This window comes from Notolabrus celidotus, chromosome 16, assembly GCF_009762535.1.
Source record: "Notolabrus celidotus isolate fNotCel1 chromosome 16, fNotCel1.pri, whole genome shotgun sequence".
NCBI lineage: Eukaryota > Metazoa > Chordata > Actinopteri > Labriformes > Labridae > Notolabrus > Notolabrus celidotus.
The window spans coordinates 6,744,467-6,769,818 of record NC_048287.1 but is presented as its reverse complement, the minus strand read 5'-3'; the positions used below and the strand labels follow the sequence as shown (position 1 = coordinate 6,769,818).

At 39.8% G+C, this 25,352-nt stretch overlaps 1 protein-coding gene across 1 annotated transcript in view; it reads right to left on the bottom strand.

The window, feature by feature from the left end:
- Positions 1-21,694, bottom strand: part of LOC117828310 (retinoic acid receptor beta-like) — a 256,995-nt gene extending 235,301 nt beyond the window's left edge. The window contains exons 1-3 of the mRNA XM_034705349.1: positions 21,386-21,694; positions 21,137-21,287; positions 15,041-15,138 (exon numbers count right to left, since the gene is read on the bottom strand). The gene's annotated coding sequence lies outside the window, so the exon portion shown is untranslated. The remainder of the gene's footprint in view (positions 1-15,040; positions 15,139-21,136; positions 21,288-21,385) is intronic.
- Between the last annotated feature and the right edge of the window lie 3,658 nt (positions 21,695-25,352).

Here is a 25,352-nt window from a genome sequence, read left to right as displayed (position 1 = left end):
CTGTTGAGAATGAAATCATGGTTGTGATGGGGTTACCACCAATCAGAATCAAGTGTTAAACACATTGAGGTAAAAAATAATTGTGATGAATTGAATCTATAAAGTATGAGTTATTTTGGGACATGTTGCCTTCAAACTCCTCTGCAATGCCTCCCCATTTATTTATTCACACAAATCATTGTTACCATTTTATATCACAAATCATGATATTTCAGGTATAACCAAAACATAAATATTTGATGTATTATTTCTGGTGCTAATTGATGCTCTTTTGTTTTTAAAGCTTTTGTTTCAGTGATCTGACATCTTTGTTATTTAAACCCAAGCGCTATTAGAACTCATGTTCTTGTATTTTATTATTGTGTTATCTTTGTATTTGCAAATCTTGCTCTTTTACCTCTTCATATATCCATGTGTTATTTTCTACTGCAACCTCCCTCACTTTGGATGATGTACCTGCTCAGTCCGAGTTGGTTCCTCTGCCCCTCTATGTGTTTTCCAAGTGTTTTAATACATACAGTAGATGATGATGAGGATGGTAACTGTAACAATCTGCACACTCTGTCTTATTCTTTGCCAAAATAAAACAACACATCAGTTTTATTTAAAACAATGTAATTGTAGGATAAACAGGAAGCTGAAAGTCATATATTTTTTTGTATTGTTTCGACCCTACCCAGTTCTCCCTGGATCGTCACGGCTGACAGCTTCTCATCCGTCTAATGAAGCATGGCAAACACACTGATGCAATTTTTACATAAGGTTCATGGTAACAAATCAGTATGCCAGTTAGGTTCAGTCTTCTACTGAACAAGATATCTTTCATTCATTATTGATGTTGTGTGAGAGCAGCTTTCCCCTGAAGGCACACTAGGATTCCCAGAGCCAGACTCAGCATCAAAGGCTTCTCTATAATCTTGTCTTCTCTTTTCCCACCCCTCCACTCCCTGACTCTCCACATTACATGGTCCATCTTACTCATTTACCGCTCCCCTCTCCATACGTGTTTAATTATGCTATCACTTGTAGTAGATAATGTGATAGCAGGGATGAACAGTGCAACGGCTGCTATTTGTGATATACTTGTTTAAGAGCTTCATTTATATGTATAGGAGCATTGATTTTGCATGGATATATTATACCCCATCTTACATTGTTTTCTATTTAAGTTACCTTATTAATGCATAGTGCCAATTAGCGTATAGTGTAGCTTAATTGATAAGGCAAGCTAATGCACCGTCCAGGCTCCAGTTTGCACCATTAAACCTGGACATTGCAGTCTCAGGTTCAATTCTTGCTTTAAAGTGCTGCTGCAGAAAAATTGTTCCAAAAACGAAATAAATATCTGTATTGACTTTTGATGCAGCCTAAAATGTGGTGCAGAGTCACAGCAGTATATAAGCTAATGCACTGATCTGATACCATAAGTGGTAAGTCAAAGATTATTGAAAAATAAATTGGTTTAAAGTAAAGTTACAAGTGGCAATACCAAACAGTAACAGAGTGGTGCCAGCAGGGAGTGTAATGTTACTCAAAACTTATCTTATCTTCTTCTTTATTGGATCAGAGGGTATTCAACATCAGCCACTTTTCCAGAAAGTAAAAAGAAAAGGGAATTGAAACACTCTGAACTGCAGCCACCACAGAGATACGGCAATGTCGCACATCTTAAACTCAGAGATGTGTCCAGCATTTGTTGAGTAAGGAAATAAACATGGTTTAAGTGACAGTCAAAATGACATTCAAATCAACAGTACAGCCTGATGAGTTGAAAAGTAATGCAATGGAGAGCTACCATAAAGTGGTGTACAAGAAGCACTTTTAGTACCATCTGAAGAGTTGGCTGCATCCTATATGCCTGTGCTACAAATATACCAGCCAAGAGAGCAGAGAGGTATTTTCTTGTATTACAGTATTTTACCCTGAAGATGGCGCTCCAAGAGGCAAGAGAACACATCACTATCATAGACCATATGGACATAGTCTCTGATATGTCACCATATTGGAAATGCTGACTCAACCTAAGTTTTGGTCACCCTAACATGAGGCAAAGAGGCAGAGTTAAGGTGGGCCTTTAGCCTCCTGAATTTCCCTTCGGGGATTAATAAGGTACATTCTATTCTATTCTATTCTATTCTATTCCTCGCTAATAGCTACAGGGTGCCCGTCTGTCAGTCAAGTCAGCTGTGTCGCCAATTATACAAAATCTTTAATCTTAAAATCATCTAAACTAATTATTTCTTTTAAAAATTCACCCTTAGAAAGTGTGTGGATAGATGTATAAGCTATTCATATCAAAATCCTTTTTTGAACCAGGCTGTAATCATTTTATTTTTGTACAAATCGTCATTATTTGGTTTGTTCATTTTACTTGACTAATATTAAAGAAGAAGACAGAAGCTTTTTTATAACAGTTCTTTCTAAGGTCAGTGAACCTGCATATACCAAAACTGTTTTGTATACTTCAGGAGTGTCAGCCGCTGCCTAAATAGAAGTCCAGGGTTAAAACTTTAAATGATTCTTTAATGAAACTTCATGTTTTGTGTAGCATTCATTTGAAACCCTGCAGCCTTCAGTCCTTTGATTGAGGAGCATGTAACAGGCAGAACGAGCGAGCATTCACTCACAGAAAAACTGATTACAGTTTGGGAATGAGGATCGGTCAACCACTATGTCCGGACTAAAATATCTCAGCGCTTATTGGATAGAATTAGAAACTAGTACATACATCAACGTCTCCCTCAGGAGGAATTTTAATAACTTAGTGATCCCTTGAGATTTCATATGGCTCTGCTATGAAAATTTTTGGTCTATAATCAAATAACTCGAAGACTAATTTCTTTCAGCCTCAGATTTTGTTTTTATGAATGTAAACAACATTTTCTTGAGTCAAAGTTTCATTTTTGACGTGTCTTATGTACTCTATGTTAATTTTAGGAGCTGTTTTGGATCAAGTCGTAGTCTTTACATGAAAAACACTTTTTTTTCTATACACATTTAAGTCTTTTTTGCGTTTTGTAGTTCAGTTCGAGCTGACCACTCAAAACATTCTCATGGATAAAAACTCTTAACATTGTAGACATTTATTTTAGTCAAAACATTATGTCACTTTCAGCGTATTCAATTACCCAATCAGAAACTGGTTTGAAGGTTGTGTTTAAATCTGAGCAGCCGTTGAAACAAATAACACAAGCCCCACCTCTGATGAGCCAAAGAGCCAATCACAAATTAGGACTTGAGGATGGAATATGTGTAATGATGCTCTTTAGGCTGTCAATCAAATTTGAATGGTCTCTGTATTCAGACCTCCTCTTTGGTAATTTCAACCTTATGATGGACACATCATCAGATATTACCCTGAACATAACCACAACAGACCAAATTAGCCACTTAGCTTCTTTAACTGACCAAAGTTATTCACACGTCTCTCAAAACTTGAAAATGTCCCCATGGATGGGGAGCAAAGCGGAGCAAGCACTGACACATTTTTGCCTGTAAATAACTTCTATATTTATTCATAGTATAAACAACAGAGTGGAACAAATATGGGCAACCAGAGCACAGTATGTAGCTTCATTATGCAGGAATTCCCTAAATTTCACCTCCAATGTTTGCACACCTTGCAGAAATTTGCTAAGGAGTTGGCAAGTCAAAGTCCCAGTGAAAAATGCTTCCATTCGCATTCTCACATGTGGGTCACCCAGAATTTTTTTAGGAGTTAATTGCAAGTGTGGAAACAGCTACAGTCAGTAATGCTTGTTACCCAGCTCTCTTACTGATCTTCTGGCTGTGTAAGATGTTTGTCTGATTGGTCAAAATCCCCTGATAACTCCTTCACAACGGTTATTACCTTTCACTAACATGAGCAACACCAGAGACAAACTGATCACACGTCATGTCAAATCAATCCACTGAAAAGAGTTCAGACACATTTAGATTCTGCTTGTTGACACCATAGACCGTAAGGTGAGGTGAAACTGTTAGCTTCCATTAGCATCAAAACAATGTGGCTAAAAACGCTATAGTTTCGATTAGCATGCTAAATCAGCAGGCTACGGACATTTTCATATTGGATCCTGTCCATCAATATGATGAAGGAGCGGAGCAGGTGAGAGAAACTTTAGGTTAGCAATCTCTACAAAGAAACTTAAACCATGAGCGGTGGTGATGATAGCAGCAGGGTTCAAAGTTGTGACATTAGTTTCTTTTTAAAGGTGTGTGAACCGCAGAGCTCAGAGAAGAAGGAGAGCTGAATGAGGACAGTTTCATGTTCAATCCACCGCAACAGGCAGATAAGAATCCATCACTATGGAACGATCACTGACAAGGAATCAGTGGGACTATTTTTAAAATCTGTAAACATAAATTATTTAGGTCAATAAAATAATCTTCAATCAATGTTTTTTAATAATGTGTTTGTATCCTAAGTTATTAGTCTTGTCTCACTCAGTCAGGATTCTATTTCCCATAACCACCTGCTAACCGTACATTATCCCTAGCATGTGCTTGAAGTGGACCGGTACACTCCGGTAGCGCCACTATTAAAAGTATGGACTTCTAAACCGCGTACAGCACTCTTACCTGTCCTCTCCATGTTACAGTTTCTCTTGGCAATTCATGGTAACACCTAACATAAATTACCAAAGGATGGGGTCACTGTATGGGGGAGACAGCATAGGATGATTCCAAGGTCAGATAACTGTTGCAGCCCTAAAAATATAAAGAATATTTGTGATAGTGACACTTCTGTCCTTTCACATGCCTTACTCACTTTGCTCTCTCCACTACAGTAATGTCAAATCAGCTCTCAACTCTCTACAGTGTTGGACTGAGGAGGAACATCTGAGTAAAAAGAGGACAGCGATGTTGACCTGGCTTCAAAATACAGAGATGAAGAGGTTTGTTGTTTGTGAGACACACTGAAGTAGTTTTTCAACGTATGTAGTGAAAATCAGCATTATCTTCTGGTATCTTTAATAAACTGTAGAAATGTAAAACATAATACTAATGATTTACTGGCTGCACAAAACACACCACCAAGTGAATTAAGGGAAGTACTAGCACTTTTTTATCCCACTTAAATCACGGCGTTGCTCTCTGTTTGAGAAACTTGACATCAGTCTTTAGTTGGACAGTCTCTCCTTGTTTAATGTTCCTTAACCTGGAGCAAGGCATCACCAGGGCCTCAGACCTGGTACGCAGTCAGCTACAACATCTCCACTTCATTGCTTTGCATCACTGTCAGAACCAGCTGTAAACACGCACTCATCATTAGGAGCAATTGAATTCAATCTCATTTTGAGGCTATATTAGGCTTAATGACACCTCAGCTCCTCCTCTTCATCCTGGAGGTGTGGAGGGGCTAGATGTTGAGGTCTCAGAGGGTTTTGTTGAGCAGCAGGAGGCGGAGCAGGCTGGAGCTGTCACCCCCTCAAAGATAGTGGGCCTGAGTGCAAACCCTGCACGCTAATGTTGCTGCCTCAGCATAGATGACGGGGAGTGAAGTGATAGTGACACTACATCTCAGGATGTTTTAACACACCTATGTGGATTTTATGTCCAGATGTCTTCATTGTATGCCTAATCTTCAAATTGACAGCTGAGAGGAATCTTATTATTTACTGCTGATATAACATGAGCTACATGGTTAACACTTCATTGTGTATTTTCCTGTAGTAATTCCTCATTGTAAGGCACCAATGAGGTCTGTCAGTCACTGATGTATTAACTTCATACTCAACCCCTTTCTTTTGAAAAGGCTTGGACAGAATCATTTAAGTATGAATACTCACTTTGAGTCTGCGTTTCATGCTTGGAGTAGAGCTGGGCGATATTGAAAAAGATGTTATCACGATAACATTTTTCATATATCGATAGTTTTCACAATAAATATCAATTCATTCTATCATATCATTTTAAAAGGTAGATTTTTTTTTCTCTCAAGTGAAAGTTGAATAAACCAGACAGTTTGTTAGCTGGTATCTGGGATTCAGCAGTCTAGTAAATAGTCGAAATATCTTAACTAATGATGTTTACTGGCCTCTCTTATTGAGCATGTTTTACTCAGCTTTGAGCTGGTAGGTTTTGCGTTTTCTTCAGTGTCGCTGTCACTCGTTTCAAGCCCTGCCTACTTCTCACCCTGCGACATGATTGGCTGTTCCATGCCAACTTCTTCTTCTGTTTAATGTTGGGTGGGAACTAGCGTTTAAGTAACAGTAGCACCCCCTCCCTTTCCAGTGGGTGGGGGATGTAATTACAGGTTTAAATATATCAACATTTTATCGTACATTTGTTATATTTATATTGACAAAAATATTCTCATTTTATCACCCAGCCCTAGCTTGAGGTATACAAAAGTGAAGTGTAAATTTGAAACAGTGCATTAAGTTCCCTTTATGAAACTTTTCAAACCCTGTGAAACACACCTGCCAAAAATCATTCTAAATAAAGAAAAATAAATGTAGCTCTAGTGAAAGATCAGACAGGAAGACTATGCCTGCAATCACAGCACTCTCCTCTCCCTTGCTCAGCAGCTCACTCCCATCCAGCTGCACGCTCCAGGGCTGTCATTGGTTAATCAGTGGTGGCATCATTCAATAACACAGTGGCACGCTCTTATCTTCAGCCTATCACTCTTCTGCTGTCTTTTTAAACTTGACTCTCTCTCCAGCTAGTTATTCCTCGCTCCCCTCCACCTCCCCATCTCCACCTGGTCTTCGAAAAGTCTTCAATTTCCTAGAAATCATCATCCTCCACCACCAGTGTCCAGATTCAGACATCTTACGCTCACAAAATATCCCCATTGAGTCCTTACACCAAAGATCTTCTGTCAGGTTTCATTATTCATTAAATTGCGATATAACATATTCTTCAAACCTTGTCTCTCCGGATTTAATTATAATTATAAAAATATAATTAACTTGAACTCACTAATATTATAAATCTATAAATAGACTTATATCACTTTTTGTAGCTAAGGTTTCACCGTGTAAGTCTTCATTACATTTTACATCAATAGAAGAAGCTGAAGTCCAGAGTCAAATATGAAGACAACTTATGTGGGCTGGCAGAGACCCGTTCTCTAACATCAGAGTTACTAACCTTTAGTCTGAACAGATTTTGAGGATGTGAGACATTTTAACCAATAATGCCAATACGTTAAATGGAATATCATAAAAAGCATAGGAATCAGGTTATCTCAAATAAAATAAAAATAAATAAATAAAATGGCTTTAATAACTTCTGTGGTATTAGGAAATATTTTTGCAAATGCGTCTTTATTCATAATAGTTTTGGATTTATATTATCCGTCTGTTTATTCAGTAATACCAAAGTAAAACATGCACAATTTTCAATTTTTACTACTTTAAAAAATGTTTAAAGTGGTGCATTGCAATCACATAAAAACTGCTTTTGGACCACTTAATTTGTTATTACAAGAAAATCAAATCTCATAACTACAAGATATATTCTCATTATAACTGTTTAGGCATTATTAATATTTGTGGGTGTGGTTGTTTGCACACTGAAAGTTATGTCCAAAAAGAAGACAGAGACTCGGTTTTAATGAAAATGCTCATGATTATGAGATATAAAGTCAAAATTAAGAGAAAAGTCAAAATTATGAGACGGTAAGTCAGAAAGGAATGCCTGTATATCTCATTACTTTTAACATAATTTGTACCCATAAATTTTCCTTCATGTCTCATAGTTTTGACTTTTTGTGTCATACGGTAGTTATGACTCCACATTTAGGATAGTTTTCCCATCAAGGCCACTTTCCCCCTTTCTTTTTTTAAACTGCTTGAAATGGACTTTCATCATTATATTTGAGGATTTATGAAAAAAATAATGACCTTAGTTGTGTTGGAGTGTGTGTGTGTGTGTTGGAGTGTGTTTGTTTTGTGTGTATTCATCACAATGAAAATGACACTTGCGCTGCATGCCAGGATGATTTGGACTGGTTCTTGGACTGGTTTAATAGTGGAAGGAAGCTGAGGAATCAAATCCAGGAAATCACCTCACAGAGACAATACCAGTGTAGGTATTGGATGAACATTACTGTAAAAGAGATCTTAAGACCAAAAAATAACAGTCAATTTGGGAAAGTTTTATATTTTTCAAATTTTATGAAAGCAACATGATCAGCGATATGAAATCCTCATTTACTCTGATAACTTATTTCTGTGCAAAGTGTGTTTCATGTTTCTGTCAGTGCTCGACCAGGGTGTTTAAGGTCATGCTCCTGTATGCTGCTCTCCACCGGCAGCCCAGCGTGATCTGCTGCAGTGAAACTGATCCAAAGTGATTAGGTTGTAAAGAGCATGTTGAGGTTTTATGAAGTTAAGTTTGCATCGTTGGGCTCAGGGCAGCTGAAAAAGTCATCCTGAGTTAAAGACAAAAAGTCAGCATCAGATTTAAGACTCGAACCCGAATCCTCTGACATGAGCCTGAAGCACTGTGAATTATATCATCAAAGATATCACTGCAGAATTAGACCCCTCTTTTTATTTGTGGACAAAATACACGCTGTTATGTGTCGCACACACAAAACTAATTTGAGAAGCATGCAAAGTAATTTATTTTTCCTAGTATTCATTCATAGAAATATTTGCGTAATTCATCAATTTTGGGAGGTCTTGTAATAGTTGTGATATTAACACTTATTTAAAGTCCTCTTAGAGCTTTTTATTCACTTGTCTTATTATTATTTTCCTTTGTATCAGCCTGTAACATGTAGCGTCGGACAAAGAACACATCTTCATGACCCTCCTGGTGAAACATTACTCCAATACAAGTCCACATTTGCTCTCTCTGTATTGTCTGATCCTCTCTAAATACAGGTGTAAAAAAAAAATATATATATATAACTTTTTAAAAAAGAAACGTAGAGTCAACAGTACAATTTTTGTCTCTCAAATGTAGTAAAAGTTATGTTTCCCTGAAAATATTACTCAAGTAGCGTATTTAAATAAATGTACTTCAACACAGTAAATCTGCTTAGATAAGATCTTATTTATCCACAGGGCAGTCAAGACATGTTATGCAGAGGTGATCGGTGAAAGTGACAGTTAATATATACAATATAAGGTGCAATGTAAGGAAGTGATGGTTCAAGGTGCAATTTAGACCACAAGCAATGAGAATGTACCCCAGACAGCTGATACAAAATTTGAATTATCAATTTCTGTGCAGTATTTCTGAAAGTTAAATACTCTGTCTCTATTTCAAATGTGTCACACTCACACTTTCATACATTTCTTAAACATATACTATTGATTATTCCCATTTGTCAGCTTATACATATTGCAGCATAATTAATGCATTTTTCTTTCTTCTGTTAATTCAAATTTTCTTCAACATACTGTTAAATATTCTGGACTTTAATGCACCTGCTTATAAGTAGAGTAATCATCAAAATTATAGAGGACAGAAAAAAATGTCTCAGTGTTTCACAAAGCCAGATATGACTCCTCCAAGTGTCTCATTGTGTCCACAACCCAGAAAAATATGTACTTTACTGTCGCATGTATGTAAAGAAACCAGAAAGTGATCATATTTATGAGAACAGGAAGTTTGACAGCTTTCAGAGATAAAATGACAAAGTGATTATCAATAATCAGAAAAGTTGGGGATTGATTTGATAGTAGACAAGTAATCTTCTTTGCAGCTCTAACTATGTCAGCTTTGCAATTAATCAAATTACTTTCAAACAGCTGACAGTGAAAATCCAGCCTTGAAACATCTAAACAGTATCCCTAAAACTGGAGCGTCAGAGTAACCTTAATGTGCACTCTGCTTTAAAACACACCAGCACACAAATTAGGATTCAACACTCCTTCCTCAAACACAGCGGAGTCATTTGAAGCCGATCCTCTCTGACAGAGCAGTGAGGAAAATTCCTGCCCAGTAATAAGGTTGAATCTGTTTTTTTTTCTTCATCCTCAGAAGACTTAAATGGGATGAGACAGAGAAGCAACAGTGATGTCTTTGAAACTCCGCTGAGCAGCTCGGACTGCAGCGGGCTGCCCTTCAGAATGTCACCCTGCAGCCAGTGATAGATTTCCTCTTATCCCTGAGAGCATTTTGCCACCTACTGACTGTTGGAGGGAATCACATGACTAATCACATCTCACATGCACCTTCCACATGCATGCAGTGGGTGCGAGTTTGGGTGAAAATCCATGAAAAAAGCCAATATTTCTACACACTGCACACTGGAAAAATAAGACATCGAGGCACGCGGCTGAGTAATGTAAATCCTAAGAAAATGAAAATGTATGGAATAATTAAAAAGCTTTGATTTGGGGCAAAAGGCTCAACATGAAAGCGCTGAAGAAACACTGATCGCTGTTAGAATTAAGCACATTATTAATGTAGGCTCACTTCAGGCTATTGCATCTCTGAGGTTCATCCTTTGATATCTTCCAGAGTCATTAATATTGCATAGTGTAGCTGAAGTCTTAATCACCACATCCACTAGTGTATAAAGAATTACTTTTTCATCTGAGAGGAGAGGATTTCTCACACAGAGAAGTTGCAGACAGTATCAAACCACAAACTGCCATTGACTTTGAAATCCCCGCTGACAGCGTGTCATTCTGTCATGGCTCCGTTTCCCCCTGATGGCATTTCACAGAGGACAATGCTGCGGTGTGCATACAAGTGGGTTAATTAAAAGATTCAGAAGTCAATCAGAGAACATTAACATACTGGAGAGTGGTTTCAATGCGCAGGGTTCAGCGCAAGAAAACATCAAAGGGTTTAAACTGCAGGCATGAAAGGCATGGGAAATGAGCTTTTCAAAAGGAGGAGAGGCAGAGCTGGAGCCTGCAGGAGGAGAGGAGCCTCGCTCTGACTCCCAGGTACAGTCTGAGCCTCACACACACCCCACCGGCTGCACAAGGAGGAGGGGGAGGAGGGGGGGGGGGGGGGGGGGGGGGGGGGGGGTGAAGAAGAGCAAGAACAATCATGTCTGGTGTTTTTATCTATTTGTGGGTCATGTTCAATTACTTATTCTTATATGCACTCAGCTTTTATTAAGTGAGTGCTTCTGGATATGTTTCAATGAATTTTCCTTGCATTAAAACCGGTTCCTCCAAATTGAACATCAATCACTTCCTATTAGAAGCAGACATGAAAACTTGCACTTGCTGGCCTGTCGAAAAGCAAAGAGAGAAACCTGAAAAGTGTGTGTGCTGTTTTGTGTGATATGTGCATTCTGGGTGCAGCTTTATGTAACAAATATCCCAAATGGAACCAGTATTGAACTAGACTATTGCACAATTCGGTCACTATTTGCAACAGGTAAGAGTCATCACCTTCACAATAACCTCCAACGTCGTCATCATCTTCCAAACTGCATCCACGCACTACCTTCATCCCTGATGACCAAATCAGCATCACCAAATAGCATGAAACAGAGGGTAAAGCATGCTGGGAGAGAAGTTGTGTTGGTGTTTGTGTGTCCGCGGTCCACAGCTCTGCCTCTTCCTCCCAGACGCACCAAAACAAACCCGCCAGGCGCGTGGTTGCGAGCAGCCACGCGTCATCCCTTGACCCACTTCACCCGCAGAGACTGAGCTCCGCACATGACAGCACCGATGCACTGCAGCTTATTTCCATTTCACAGAACTTATTTCGTGTTTTTGATCACACAGGTTTCAAAGGAATACAGAGTGACCCGCAGCATCCGGACATGGCAGCGTGGAGAAACTTACCCGCATCCCGTAGCTGCTCCAGACATCCTTATCTCAAACTTGTATCCACAGTTGAAGCCCCTCGCCCCCAGCCGGTTAACCTTTGCCTCGGAGCAGCCGAGCGCAGCGAAGAGCTGCCGGTATTTCCTCGTGGGGAGGTGAGGTGAAGTCCTTTTGGCACAGGGTAACCGACCCGACCGCGCGCAGTCGCTGCTCTCAGACGGAGCGCTTTATTATTTCTAACGCGCGCGCTGCCGCAACACGGCTATACGGGGTCTAACCCAGCGTGAGGGGAGCGCTCGTTAGACTGACACTGTTCACCACATGACACCAGCATTTAGGTGGCGCTTACCCACACTACACAGTTCATCTACAGCGGGGCAACGCTACAGAAATCATTCTGACAGGCGCAGGAACTGTGAGCTGAATTCGCTTTGAGATGTGGGGGATTGAGAACATGTTTTTGGAAAGAAGACAGACTTGGCAGAAAATGTAAAGATTCTGTGACAAATCCTAAGGAGCTTCTTTGAATTTTGTGTACAATAGTGATCCGAAAAGCAGAGCCTTATATAAAATGTAAATGTAGTTTTTCAAGTTGTTATTCTTTTTATTTAAATGTAATGTGAAATGTTTGATACGCCGGAATGAGATGTTGGTTATTTTTTAAAGCACTATCGAGCATCTGCCAGTTTCTGTAATCATTGTAGGAACCTGGGAGTTGGTGTTCAGCTCTTTTCTCTTTCTAAAGGCGGTTTAAAAGACATGCCTAAAGACTGCTTATTCATTTTAACAAACAAGAGTACTCATAAAGTTGAGCTTAATGTCACTCTGTTGGGGAATGAGGCTGATATGTGTTACCGTCCTTACAATCCTCTTTTCAATTCTGGAGCAACCCTGCCACATCAGAGAGATATATGAACAGTTTACATGACCTCTTACCTGCAGGTTCTCAATGTTAGATATAGATTAGGTGCCATTTAAATCTGGTTAAAGAGTTGTTATAGGGAAGGGATAGTCAGGGTTGTGAGTCTGGGCAACAAAATAAATAAAATCCAAGTAAATAAAACCTCCAAGAAAGGTAAAACAAAAAGTAAGACAGCAGCAAAGAGGCTAACAACAAAAGAAAATGGAAGTAATCTCAGAATGGATGAGAATAGGAACAGGTGGGTAGAGGGGAAATGAGAAAGAGTAATGTCACAACAGGCTCTGATGATCAGGAGAGACCAGAAATAAAATGAAAGATTAGGCCTACATGCAGGTAGAACAACAGTCAAATGTAGGTGATCTGCTAAAGTTGCATCAGTCATCCTAACCCTTTTCTATACACGGAGCAGTCGTGAACACTAAACGTGAACACTTTCTGTCAGTGGTCTTCTGTTCTGTCTGACAGGAAGCTTATTGTTCTTTCCTTCAGGTTATTTTTGGAGGTGTTTTACTTTAGCTGACAGGACGGCTGAAGAGAGATAGGAAATGTGAGGAGAGAGAGTAGAGATGACACGAGTCAAACATGCAACCAGTGCGATGAGGACTGTAGTCTCACATGGAGTGCCTGCTACCGACTGAGCTAAACCAGCGTCATGGTTGTACGTCTTTCACCCAGAAAAACACAGCTCATGTTCTGAGTCAAACAAGTTATTCTAGCCCTGAATTCTATGCAACGTTGTACCGGTGCTTGAACCTGACAAAACATTTTTTATGTTAAAGGTTAAAGCTTTTCAGAGGAGTCTTTAGCAAGTTCTGAAACAGACTGAAATTTGTAATCAGACCCTTTTGTGACCCACTAAAGCAAAGGGAGCGTGCCTATTTTCCCACAGCCCTATGTTCCCACATTTCGGCATCTACAAGCTCTGCTTCAGCCGAAACCCTTTTCGATCAGCCTATTTTATTTTTTCTTGTAATGATTGTGATTTATTTTATTTTATTTCGATCAGCAGCAGAAATCATCACATTCATTCATTCATTTACTATAAAGTGCTTCCAAAAAATCTTGTGGCAGGATAGGGCTTAAATTGAAGGGAAATGTAGGAACGCAAGACCTAATTTTGAAAATGTCTTTGAAATGTGGGAACATAAGGCTGTGGGACCATTGGGCTGCGGGAACATAGGGATGATCCCAAGCAAACAAGACCATCAGCTTGTTATTGTTATTTTTGAAACCTCTGCTGCAGGACAGTGTCACACAAACGGATGCAGTGCATGCTACAAAAACAGCCTTTGTAGGCTTACAGTTTCATAACCAAGAATCTTGAGAAGTGAAATGTTTGACTTAAAAAAAAAAAGGCAACATGAAGAGATTTTTTTTTTATCAAACAACACTACACACGTCAGGACAAATCTTTGTCCACTGGGATGGATGAAATCAACACAAACACTTGAGGTTTCTAAAGCCACCAGAACTTACTTGTTAGTTCAAATAAAACAGGTTATGTTTCCTGCACAGAAAAAAGTGTTCCAATTAAACTACAAATGCAGGAGAAGTCACTTTATACTATAAGGATGTCTCCATCATTGCGTGAACATCAGTTTAAATATTAAAACTTGACTTTACACTCATGTCTGTCTGTTGTGCCCGCATTGACCGCATTCATCTCAGCTCATTTAACCACCACTCACGTACCATCTCAAAAGAGTTAACAAAACTTTTACTCAATCAATCAATCTCTACGGTGTTGGTGCTCAAACCAAACCATCAAACGCATGTTAAGTATGTTCAGGCACCCAAAGTGTCTTCCTATAGGTTAGAGGTTTCTGGGGAATAAAAGGTGCATCAACACGACTACAAAGAAGGAAGGAAAGTCATCTAGTCTGCTGACATCACTACATCAGGTTAAACAATTAGGCTTGGGTTTAAATGTATACATAAATGTTGGCTGCAGCACAAATAATTGTGCTCATCATGAGCACTTTCATGTCAGCAAACCTTTGCTCTATCTGCAATAAAAGCTGTCTTTCCCAGGAAACATCACTCTTTTACCAGATAAGATGAGTCATTGAAGCTAAAATCCTTTCTACTTTCATCTATTTAAAAAAGCTATAGTGGACAGAACCTGATCATTTTGGCCAATTGGTTCTGTTTAGGCACCAAAGTCCTGCAATTGTTTGACACTTCTAGCGCCCCAACTCCACCTCAGTAGACAGTGCAGTTGAGTTAAAGACAGAAATATATTCCCTCTCATGACACCATGTAAGTTCACAGATTTAAAAACAGGATGTAAAGCAGCACCTTATTTGAGAGCCCACATACAAACAGTCCACACACCTTGTTCAGAGCTCTGAGTAACTGTGTTTGTATTTACATTTATGTAAATATAGCATCACCACAAAAACAAAGACAAACTCACTTTAAAGAGGTCTCCAGCTGACACACAGAGAGGTGACTTCTTCTTCTTCTGTTTTGTTTTGTGGCGGCTGGCATCCATAATTGTCCCAATAAGGCCAACTGCAATTTGAAACAAGAGTGAAGTTAAACACTCAATTCAAGCAGATAAAATATCAGAAACGTCAAATAATTGAGTCTTTAAAGCTTTTAATTAACCCTACAATGTGTGCCTCAAGTTTGAATTCATCTGTCCCCAGCTGGTCCAAAACAAAAACACACAATACACCCACTGGATCCTCCCCCCGCCCCAAAGTCCCTTTTGGTGCAGTTTGCCAACACCTGTTGGAGTAAGATGCATTCATGTGCACCTGTTCATGAGAGCATCATCGACATCAATGTTAGTCTAAATGATCAGAGTTTCTCACCTGTGAGGGAGCGAGTGCCCTCCTTTTTACACCAACAGGCTCATTCACGTCAGGAAACATGAATATCTATTTCATTCATCATGAACGTTTCAAAAACTGTGCAGACTCTGTTAAAAAATTCAGCTCCTGAAGAATCTTCCCCTGTCCAACATGTTGACGTCAGCAGTGCCACACAGTGAATCATCAGATTAGTCATAAAGTAACATCCAAGTCTAGCACTGATATCCTTTTACTTCAGTGTTAAACTACACACCTCTACAGTCATTGAGTTGTTAAGCCACTACCTTTCCTTTTCAAGTTCCATCTTATTCTCTAAATATACTGAAGTCCTGTTTCCAGTCTAAATGAGTTGCCTTAAAGTAGCCATCCACTTTCTCCTTTCCTCAGTGCTCTCTGTTCCTTAAATACTTCTGGTGTTGCTCTTCTGATCTGACTTTATATTTGTTAACCCTCACATACTGCTCAGGTCAGATTTGAGCTGTTTTGACATTTGTAAAGTAAAATATTCTGAATGTTGTTGTTTTAGCCTAAAATATGATGACTTTTCCAGAAGCAACTCAAAATCGATAAACGGTAAATGGATTTGTATTTATACATCTCTTTTCTAGTGTTTCTGAGCACTCTAAGCACTTTTACACTACTCGTCACATTCACCCGTTCACATCAAATCACTCACTGATGGTAGAGGCTGCTATAGTAAGGGACAATAAGTATTAGCTAATCTCATTTATACACACACTCACACTGCTGAACAACACCGGGAGCAATTTGGGGTTGAGTGTCTTGTACAAGGACACTTCGGCATGTGACTGGATTGAACTGCCAACCTTCCAATTGATAGATAGACATATTTTTGCACACTGAGTCTGCACTTTGTCAAATTTGACCCATAACTCTTGAAATGGATTTTAGATCCTGCAGTGTGAAACATACCAGGAGAAAAGGTGGTTTTAGGCAGGGCAGGTTTAGGGAGTGGTCAGGGTTGGCCATGCCCCCCTTTAAAAAGGGATTGACCACTTTAAAATCCTAAACCATGATTGGCAATTTGTCTTATCAGAGGTGTTAAAATCATCTTTGGGACGTGTCAGCAGGCTGCAAAAGCTTTCTCTGCATATTCATTTGGCATTCTTCCTCTTTTTGTTACTTCAACTTGTGATTTTAGACAAATGTTTACTTTCAAGTCTTCAAAGATTCAGGCTAAAAAGATTTCAATGTTGCTAACCTCTGTTGTGTTACTTTTTGATATGACATCTAAAGGATGCATCAATGTAAGTTAAATGAATAACAGAAATAGATAGAATAAGTTAAAGCTATTCATTCACATCAGACTTCCACGAGATCCATGTTCAGCTCGTCCAGACAGCTGGAGTCATGTTACTGAGGTTTTCCCACGCTAATTACTGAATCAAGGATTCTTCTCCTCCTCTCCTCATCCATGTTGTCTTTCTGGTCCTCTGAAAACCTCTGATCTGTTGACTCCAGGCCTGGCTCCGCTCATCATGACGGTTTGTTGTTATAGTTCAGTGAAATACGATCTGGTGATAACACAGAGTGTTTTATTCTGAAAATTAACCTGATGTTTTCATTTTGTTTTGGTGCCTGACATCCTGTCCTGCTCCCTCTGCTCTGTTGAAATTGATGTGTTGTGCTCTGGCATCTGGTAAAAATAGAAGTCTTGGGTATCTGATCCAGAGGACTCCGACCTGCTGGATCAGAGAACACAACGGAAGCTGGAACACAACGGAGCGGATCCAGTGGAAGTTAACACATTGACTAGAATAGAAACCTATCAGATCTGGTGCTGTGACAGACCGGACACATATCTGGTCAATATTTCGCCGTCATGCATGTACAGACACATTATCAAAAGTCGGTGCCTCAGTTTGGCCACCACAGTCTAAAAAGTTTGTCCTTTAGGAGTCTTGAAACTCTGAAACTCTACATGCCATGTTTGTGTATTTTTTATAGGACAGTAGTGACAGAGTTGAAGGGGGACGTGGACACCATTGTGAGAACTGCCTGTGTTCACAGCACATGTGCCCAGGTTCCTTCAGAGACAGACACCTGTTGGTCTCATGAGGGAATCCTGAAACAGGAGATGAGTAAAACTGCAGAGGAAAGATCAATGAAGCAACAGAAGTCAAACAGACATCAGAAGATGCTCTGGCACAGTTGCAAGATCTGCCCCTGCAAGCAGAAGCCACTGAAATGTACAACAACAGTTCACAATTCACAATGTGTGCTCCGTCCTCATATACAACATATGAACTTTATATTGTTTTCTGCTGCCGAGTGTTAATAATGAAGCTTCGAGTAGCTACGTGAAACTGGTGAAGTCTGCTCTGTCCCGTGTGTTCCACTCACATTAGAGCTGTCCGCAGTATTTTGGATGCATTATATATTTCTGAGAGAAAAGAATGCATCAACCTTACGTCAACACTGGATTTGGTATACACTGACCTAGTTACTGAGCCTCACAGAGACTGCACAGAGCTCCAGTTTCCCACCAACAATATCACTTCTTATTGATGCCTGAAGGAAATGTATATGACAACCAATACATTTTTATGTAACAATGTAAAAACCGGGACACTTAAAAAGCCTTTTCTTTCCATCACCCACACTGAAGATGGCACATTCAACGAAGGCTGTCAAGATAAGCTGCCACTCTGGTACTCTGCTGTAATTACATAATGAGCTTTAGTTTAGTGTCCTGAAAACATGATCTGTCTGTACTCTGAGGCAGTGTCTGGACTAGTTTGTCACTCCTGTTATTGAGATTTGAACTCTCCAAGTGCATAGCTTTATGTTGCATTAAAAAGGTCAGATGTTTACAAATCTCCATTTACTCATTTACAGGAAGTGTCTGGATAATAGCACTTGAAGTGTTCTGGTTTCTATCATATATTTGTACCCTGAGCTGCACAGGCTGTGGTGTAGAGCTAATCTGCTCGAGATCAACATTTCAACTTGAGCTACAGTTTTTTTCGTGACACTGCATCCAGCAAGCCAATTAGTGTTTAGATTCCCAGACTTCCTGGTATCCATCAGAAATCATTGATCCTACCTCCATTCAACAAACAAACATTAAAAAAAAGTAGTTTTCTTCTCCTTGAGGATAGACCTAAACAAAGATACTTTACAAATCTCACACCTGTTATTTGCAAGTAAGTTACTAGAAAGTTGTTGGGATTTTTTCTGATTCATACCACTAACCACTAAAAAAAAGCCAGAGTGAAGCTTCTGTGTAACCTCCCAATTAAAGTGAAACTGAGACTTACCACAGATGCAGAATGGACACAGGTCCAGGAGATGTAACGAACCAAGACATGACATTTTATTATTTTCACCCTTATCTAGAGAAGCAAATTTAGCTTTGCTTTTGATCTAAAAATATGGTCTCTTCTGATGTTGATAATTGGACTGTAAACAATGCAGCACACGGAAAAGGAAGTTTAGGCTAAAAGTTGTTTATAGCTAACGACAGCTACAACGGATTGCCAAGAGTTGGCCATTGTTTCCAGAGTCATATGTCTTCATCGTAGGCAACAGATTCTGAGATTATGCGTAATCCATTCAAGCACTGATCGCACATGAGCAGAGTCTTCCACAAGCTAGCAAGCTAGTTGCATACAGAGTGCCAAAAAGGTAGATTTACAATCAGGGAGGACATCCGAATGCTGCACCCCTGTGCCTGAGCGCTGAACTGCGGAATGGGACACACTATCAAGACATCACACTTTGCTTGAAAAGAAGATGCACTGTTTTCTATTTGATAACATTAAGTGGTGGACTGGGAAAAATGAAACTACCATAAGATAAGTTTGCAATGCATTCTAGTGTCACAAGACATGCCATCCAGAGCATGTGTAACTTAGCATTGGAAGGCTGCATCGGACCTTTTTATTAAATCATTTTTGAAATTATTTGGGCGATGTTGGTCAAGCAGTTAAAGCGTGCACAGACACTTTGGTCATTGTTGCAGTGGTCAAAGGTTCGACTCCCGGCCTCCACCATTTGCTGCATGTCTTTTAGCTGGATGCAGGAGCACAACGTATCAATCTCAACAGAGCAGATGGAGCAGGACAGGAAGTCAGGCACCAAAACAAAATGAAAACATCCGGTTCATTTTCAAAATAAAACACTCTGTGTTATCACCAGATCATATTTCACATAACTACAACAACAAACCGTCATGATGAGCGGAGCCAGGCCTGGAGTCAACAGGTAAGAAGTTTTCAGAGGACAAGAAAGACAACATGGATGAGGAGAGGAGGAGGAGAATCCTTGATTCAGTGTTTATAGCAGGAAAACCTCAGTCACATGACTCCAGATGTGAATGAATCGCTTTAATTTACCCTTTCTATCTCTGTTATTCATGTAACTTACACTGATGCATCATTTAGATTTCAGAGGTTTTCAGAGGAGAATAAAGAGAATAAGTGAATCCTCGGTCTTGTGGCTGTCTGGTGGTGCTACGCTCTGAAAACACAGCCAATAAGTGTTAATGGATGAGAGAGCTCGGTGCTAAACCGGAAAAGGGGCAGAGACGGACTGAAAACAGTTCTGGTGGATGTCCGGCATAAGTCTGTGAGTCAGTAAGTTCGGAAATGAGTGTTTGGACTGTGCTGTTTCGTGGTTTTATCAAAACATTTTCAGACTGATATATTCTCCAAAGTTTCTAGCCAAGCTTTAATTCACATCTTTATGATCAATAGGATGACTTGGTTGTGTTTTTAATGTATTTAAAGACTATATACTTTGTAAGAATAGCTACAGTATATATTGTAAAAAGATAGGACACAATTTAGAACTTAAAGTCTACATTGTTGGGTAACTAATTATGACAGCTCCAAATGTTCATATCTCTGTTACTGTTTTAATGGCCCGAGGCCTTTTGAGCTTTAACACTTCTATCTCCACTCCTCCCCATCAGTGAACATCGTCAGTCAATAGTCTGTTCTCTGTCCTTGGCCCTCATCCGCTCTCATGGTGTTACTCCAGCTGTGCAGAGAACCTTTAAATACTGTGCTGATTCCTGTTGGGTTGTTAATGCACTCCACACTCCCCTCTCTGCAGCCCATTCAGTGGCAAAAGATGATGTTGTTATCAGCACCGAGGGCTGAGTGTGCATTCCTCTTCCTGAAGATATTATCAGACCCCCCCTCCACCCTGCAGACAGCCACAGAAAGGAGAGAGTGATGGCAGCGGACGGCCAGGAAACTCCTCTTTTTGACACCGTATCAACTCGGCGCTCCTTATCGCTCCCATTTGCTGCTGAGCCAGACGATTACCAGAGTGGCTTTATTCACACAGCCCCGACACTCAATTAGTCTCCCACACCCACTCGCTCTGTTAGTTCTCAGCGGCCGGGACCCACGGCAGCACGCAGGAGCGGGAAAATGCAGATGAGCTGACCCACATCAACAGATCGAAGCTTGTTGTGTTTTAAGGAAAATCCACTCCTGACCCAGTGTCTTAGATAATGATTTTTAGTGCGGTGAGAAAAGAAAGAAGTAAATTTGGTAAGTGTTTCAGTGTTTTGTGCTTTTAATTTATCTTTGGAAGAACTGCTTAAAGAAATAAAGACCTCAACAGCCTCTATGGCCTCTTAAAGTAAAGTGTTTCTAGCTCATTTTGTAAACAGGATAAAAATAGACGGACACAAAGACATACGAAAAAGAGAAACATACCTAGATAGGGGTTCAATCCAGGTAGGGCTTTCCAGAGTGCAGCACGAGGGCCATGGTAATCGATGGAAACATCCTCCGAGAGAGGTACACTTAGAAGTTCCAGGAAAATAAGCCAGGGATTGGATCAGGTGCAGTGGACCTTAAAACAAGACTACCAATCAATCGATCAATGTTTGTTAACACATCTTATCTATTCATAGCACCAAATCATAAAGACATTTGTCTTGACATGTTTGTTTCTCTACTCACTTCTTTGCATAAAACACAGGCGTAATCGGAAAAATTCAATATTGGTGGAATTGTATTGGTTTGCCGGCCTCCCAAAAGAGAAGTGTGAAAATTTACAAAATAGTGCAAAAAAGAAATCCAAATACTATTTACAAATTTTCAAACACAATTTTGGCACAGCACAAGTCCACAATGACTTGTACTCACAATAGGGAAAGAAAAACGGTGGTATTTGGAAAAACACTGCTCTGAGAGTCACCTTCTTTGTAAGCCAGACAATACTCGAGAGAGTCCAAAGCGGGCCTCTTTTAAACCCCATGGCCCCTCCCACTGGGCGTCACTAATTACCTAAGTTTAACAAAAAACATTTATTTTTAACATTTAGGGCATATCAACATTAATAAACAATATCACCTTTAACAACAATATGTTTGACATTTTTAGAAGGTAATTCATTTCAACCTTAAACCCATTTTAAGGCAACAAATAAACTAAATACAAAAAGATTAAATTTAGAAACCATGTGGCACCTTTCGCCCGCCATAGCGCCTATTTATAGCGCGAAAATGGAACGCTCTGTTTCCTCATTTCAAACACGAGCGGGCTGTGGCGGAGCACAGATTCAACGCACCCCAGCAGGTAAGTGGACCCTATAGTGTGTAAATCCATGTATAAGACAGTAGTAGAGCTTCCAGGTGTGCATCCCTGTTAACATTACAGAACGGAGAGGGACAGGTGAATATTCGAGTTGTTTACCTGGTGGAAAGGGAAACTGACGGAGAGGAAAAGTTTGATGTGTGTGCGTCGGTGCACGTATATGTCTCCCTGCGCGCTCTGCCCGCAGTCAGTGACGGTGCCGCTCCGTCACAATGTTTGAAAAAATAGGTCTACATCGTATTTTTTATTATTATACTCAGATTAACCCAACATTAATCCACTACAAGAAAAAAACTTGGAAACATTTGGCAACCAAAAAAACATCCTCCAACAACAAAGAACCTGCAGAGCAAGAGTCAGAGCGAGCAACTGTCTGCTTCAACTGTGAGCATTAACAATAACAACGATGAGTCTGATATAAACTGCAAGTATGACTAATAAGCAAAGACTAAGAGTCAGCATTTCCACAGAAGGTAACATGAGATGAGGTGAAGAGGACTCCTGCAGGAGCATTTGATGTTGACATTTCTATCCTCATTAAGCTCTCCTTCTTCTCCGAGATTTCACGTTGACACACCTTTAAACAGAAATGAGGCAAACATCTCAAATTTTCACTTTTCCCTCTCAGAGATTGTTGGGGTCCAGTAGCTCCTCAGCGCTTTGAGTGGTCAGAAAGACTAGAAAAGCCCTATAGAAGTACAAGTCCATTTACCATTACTTCTTTACAGCTTTGTACCTTCCATACTGACTCTACACTTGAATTGGCACAACTGAGATGAGTGCTAGCTCTACGGCTTATGGTTCTTCCTTCTGTAAATGTATGCTGTTTTGGTCAAAGCCTGGTGTGCAAACTGTTGAGCATGTGCAGAACGCGTCGGCTAATTTGGGGCTGATTTTGGTATACATATATGCTAGAGAAAATCTATCCCCTAGTGCATTATCAAAGTATGATAGTCCAACTTAGAGGAATTTGACTTAGTGCAATTTCAGTCAGACTAACGTGTTTATGTTTATTTTGAAAGGCCACTTATAACCTGACAAACACATTAAATCACTTTTTTAGCATTATGTAAATATACTGAGTGTGGAAATTTAGCTGGACTGTTGGTTTTTAAAAGAGCACTCAGGTCAACGCACCAGGTGCTTTTCAATGTGCCAAGATCCAGCCTGAGAACTAGAGGTGACAGAGGCTGCTTTCGAAATGGCCTGCTACATACTACTTACTAATGTAGTAGGCAGTAGGTATTGCCTACTACATACTGCGTTTGAATTTAGTATGTAGTATGACTGTTCTGTTCGATCTGTGTTGCAGTATGCTGGGTCAGACGTCACTGGATTTTGAAAAGTGGAAGTAGACAACGGCAAAGCCGATAGAGAACCTGCTTCTTTAGCATCCACTTATGATTTAAAAGTTAGGAAGTGGTTTATATGTAATTTGATAATTTTCACAGCACCCAAAAACGGATTTTCTCCATTTGGAGTCTGCCTCCAAATATTAGAAATGCACAGACCATTGAGAGTTTTAAATCTTTGCTAAAAACACACCTCTTTGCGTTGGCTTTTAGTACCTGCTCAGCAAGACATCCCAACATTTATTTTGCTTCTATTTATTGTGGCTTTTTTGTGTTATTTATATCAGTTTTAAAATATTTTCTCTTTAACTAATATTTGTTTTTATTGATTGTGTTTTTAAGCTTGTAAAGCACTTTGGTCAACTGCAGTTGTTTTTAAATGTGCTTTATAAATAAAGTTTGACTTTACTTGACTTGACTTGGACTACCTGCAAATTACAAAACATGCAGTTAAATGATAGTTTAGTAACATCCTTACTCTGTTTGGCTCCGTTGTTAAAACATGATTTAAAAAAGTAATACTTCCAAAAAGATGGGAAGAAAAGAACGATCGTCCTAACACGCACCAATTAGAGTCAGTTATCAGTTTTATTTCAGCTGCTCTAAAAGCTGAATTATATCAGCGTGAAGTCTGCCACAGAGGCCTCAGCTGACCTCTTCAGATTAATAATCCAGATCTCAATCCTTCCTGCTCAGACAGCTCATCTATGATCCCCGTACTGTAAGAAATGTCTGCATGTAGTTCTGCTCACAGAGCAGCAGGCTGCTGTTAATGTGCTGCCTTTGACAGGAAATGTTGTCATTTGTCCGTCTATTGACTCGCACTCAGTAGAGAAGACAACTCGGGCGTTGGTTTCAGAGGGCTGAGAGGATAAATGTTCTTGAGCTCAGTGCAGCGCGGCTCCAATCACCAACATAATTACACAAAGTCTATGTGCTGTGGAGGGTTTGCTACAGCGCCGCTTTTGATCAATGTCTGTGCACGGAAACCCTCAGCCCCCTCCCTGCAACACACACTGTACACTCACCTGTCACTGCCAGCTCATCTGTTTCACTGCGTTAAATCCGTCTTCCCTGTTATCCCTCACACAGCACATATTTACAGGGGTGCATCTTTTTTTAAAGAATGTTAAGTCAGCAAGCCAGGCCTAATGTCTGTCATATTTCAGCGTGATGTGCGTCGATGCTGCAGCTCACTCCTCTCTCAGAGTTTTGGATTATTGCAGTCAGCTCAGTTTCCTGCAGACAAACAGGCTGACAGAATTTCACACCTGCAAGAGAAGCTTTTCCTTCAGACCATGTTTCATCAGTTTTTTCATTCATTGTTATTATGCAAATTCCACTGATTGTATGATGGGGTCATGTGTGAATGTATGAATGATCTCAGGCACTCATGAATTCACAGATATCGGTGAAAAAAATGTCACAAACTGATTAATCAAACTAATTGACTTTAGAGGTTGTTTTTTTTTTTTACAGTTTTTGTGATGTCAAAGACTAAGAATAATCACAAATGTTTGAAATATTTTCACTTGCTGGTCTGCAGCTGCATACTGGCTGTATTAGCTGTGTCCATGTTTTTTTTTTTATAGTGTTGTGTCTTAGCTTGGCTTGTGATTTTAGCTTGTCTTCGCCCCAACAGCTAACAAAAGGTGAAGTCATGTGAAGGCGCCTCCCCCTTCACATAGGCACTTATGTCCAATGTGAAGCTGTCCCTGCACCTTCCCATCTTTTGTTAATTCTGGCCTCAGTCACTTTTGCTCCCCTTTTTTTTTTGTTTTCTCGATTTTAAACATGTCTGGGTTTTTATTTCTTTAAAACAAAGCTCAGGGTTTAAACTTTGCATCTTGCGTGGCGTCTCTTCTGAAATGTTTTGGTCTCCACTTTCGAGTCTAGCTTTCTTTGAGTTAGGGAGGCCGTAACAACCAGCAGCATCCTGTTCTACAAGAAAAATATCACAGATGTTAGTTGCTGTTGTT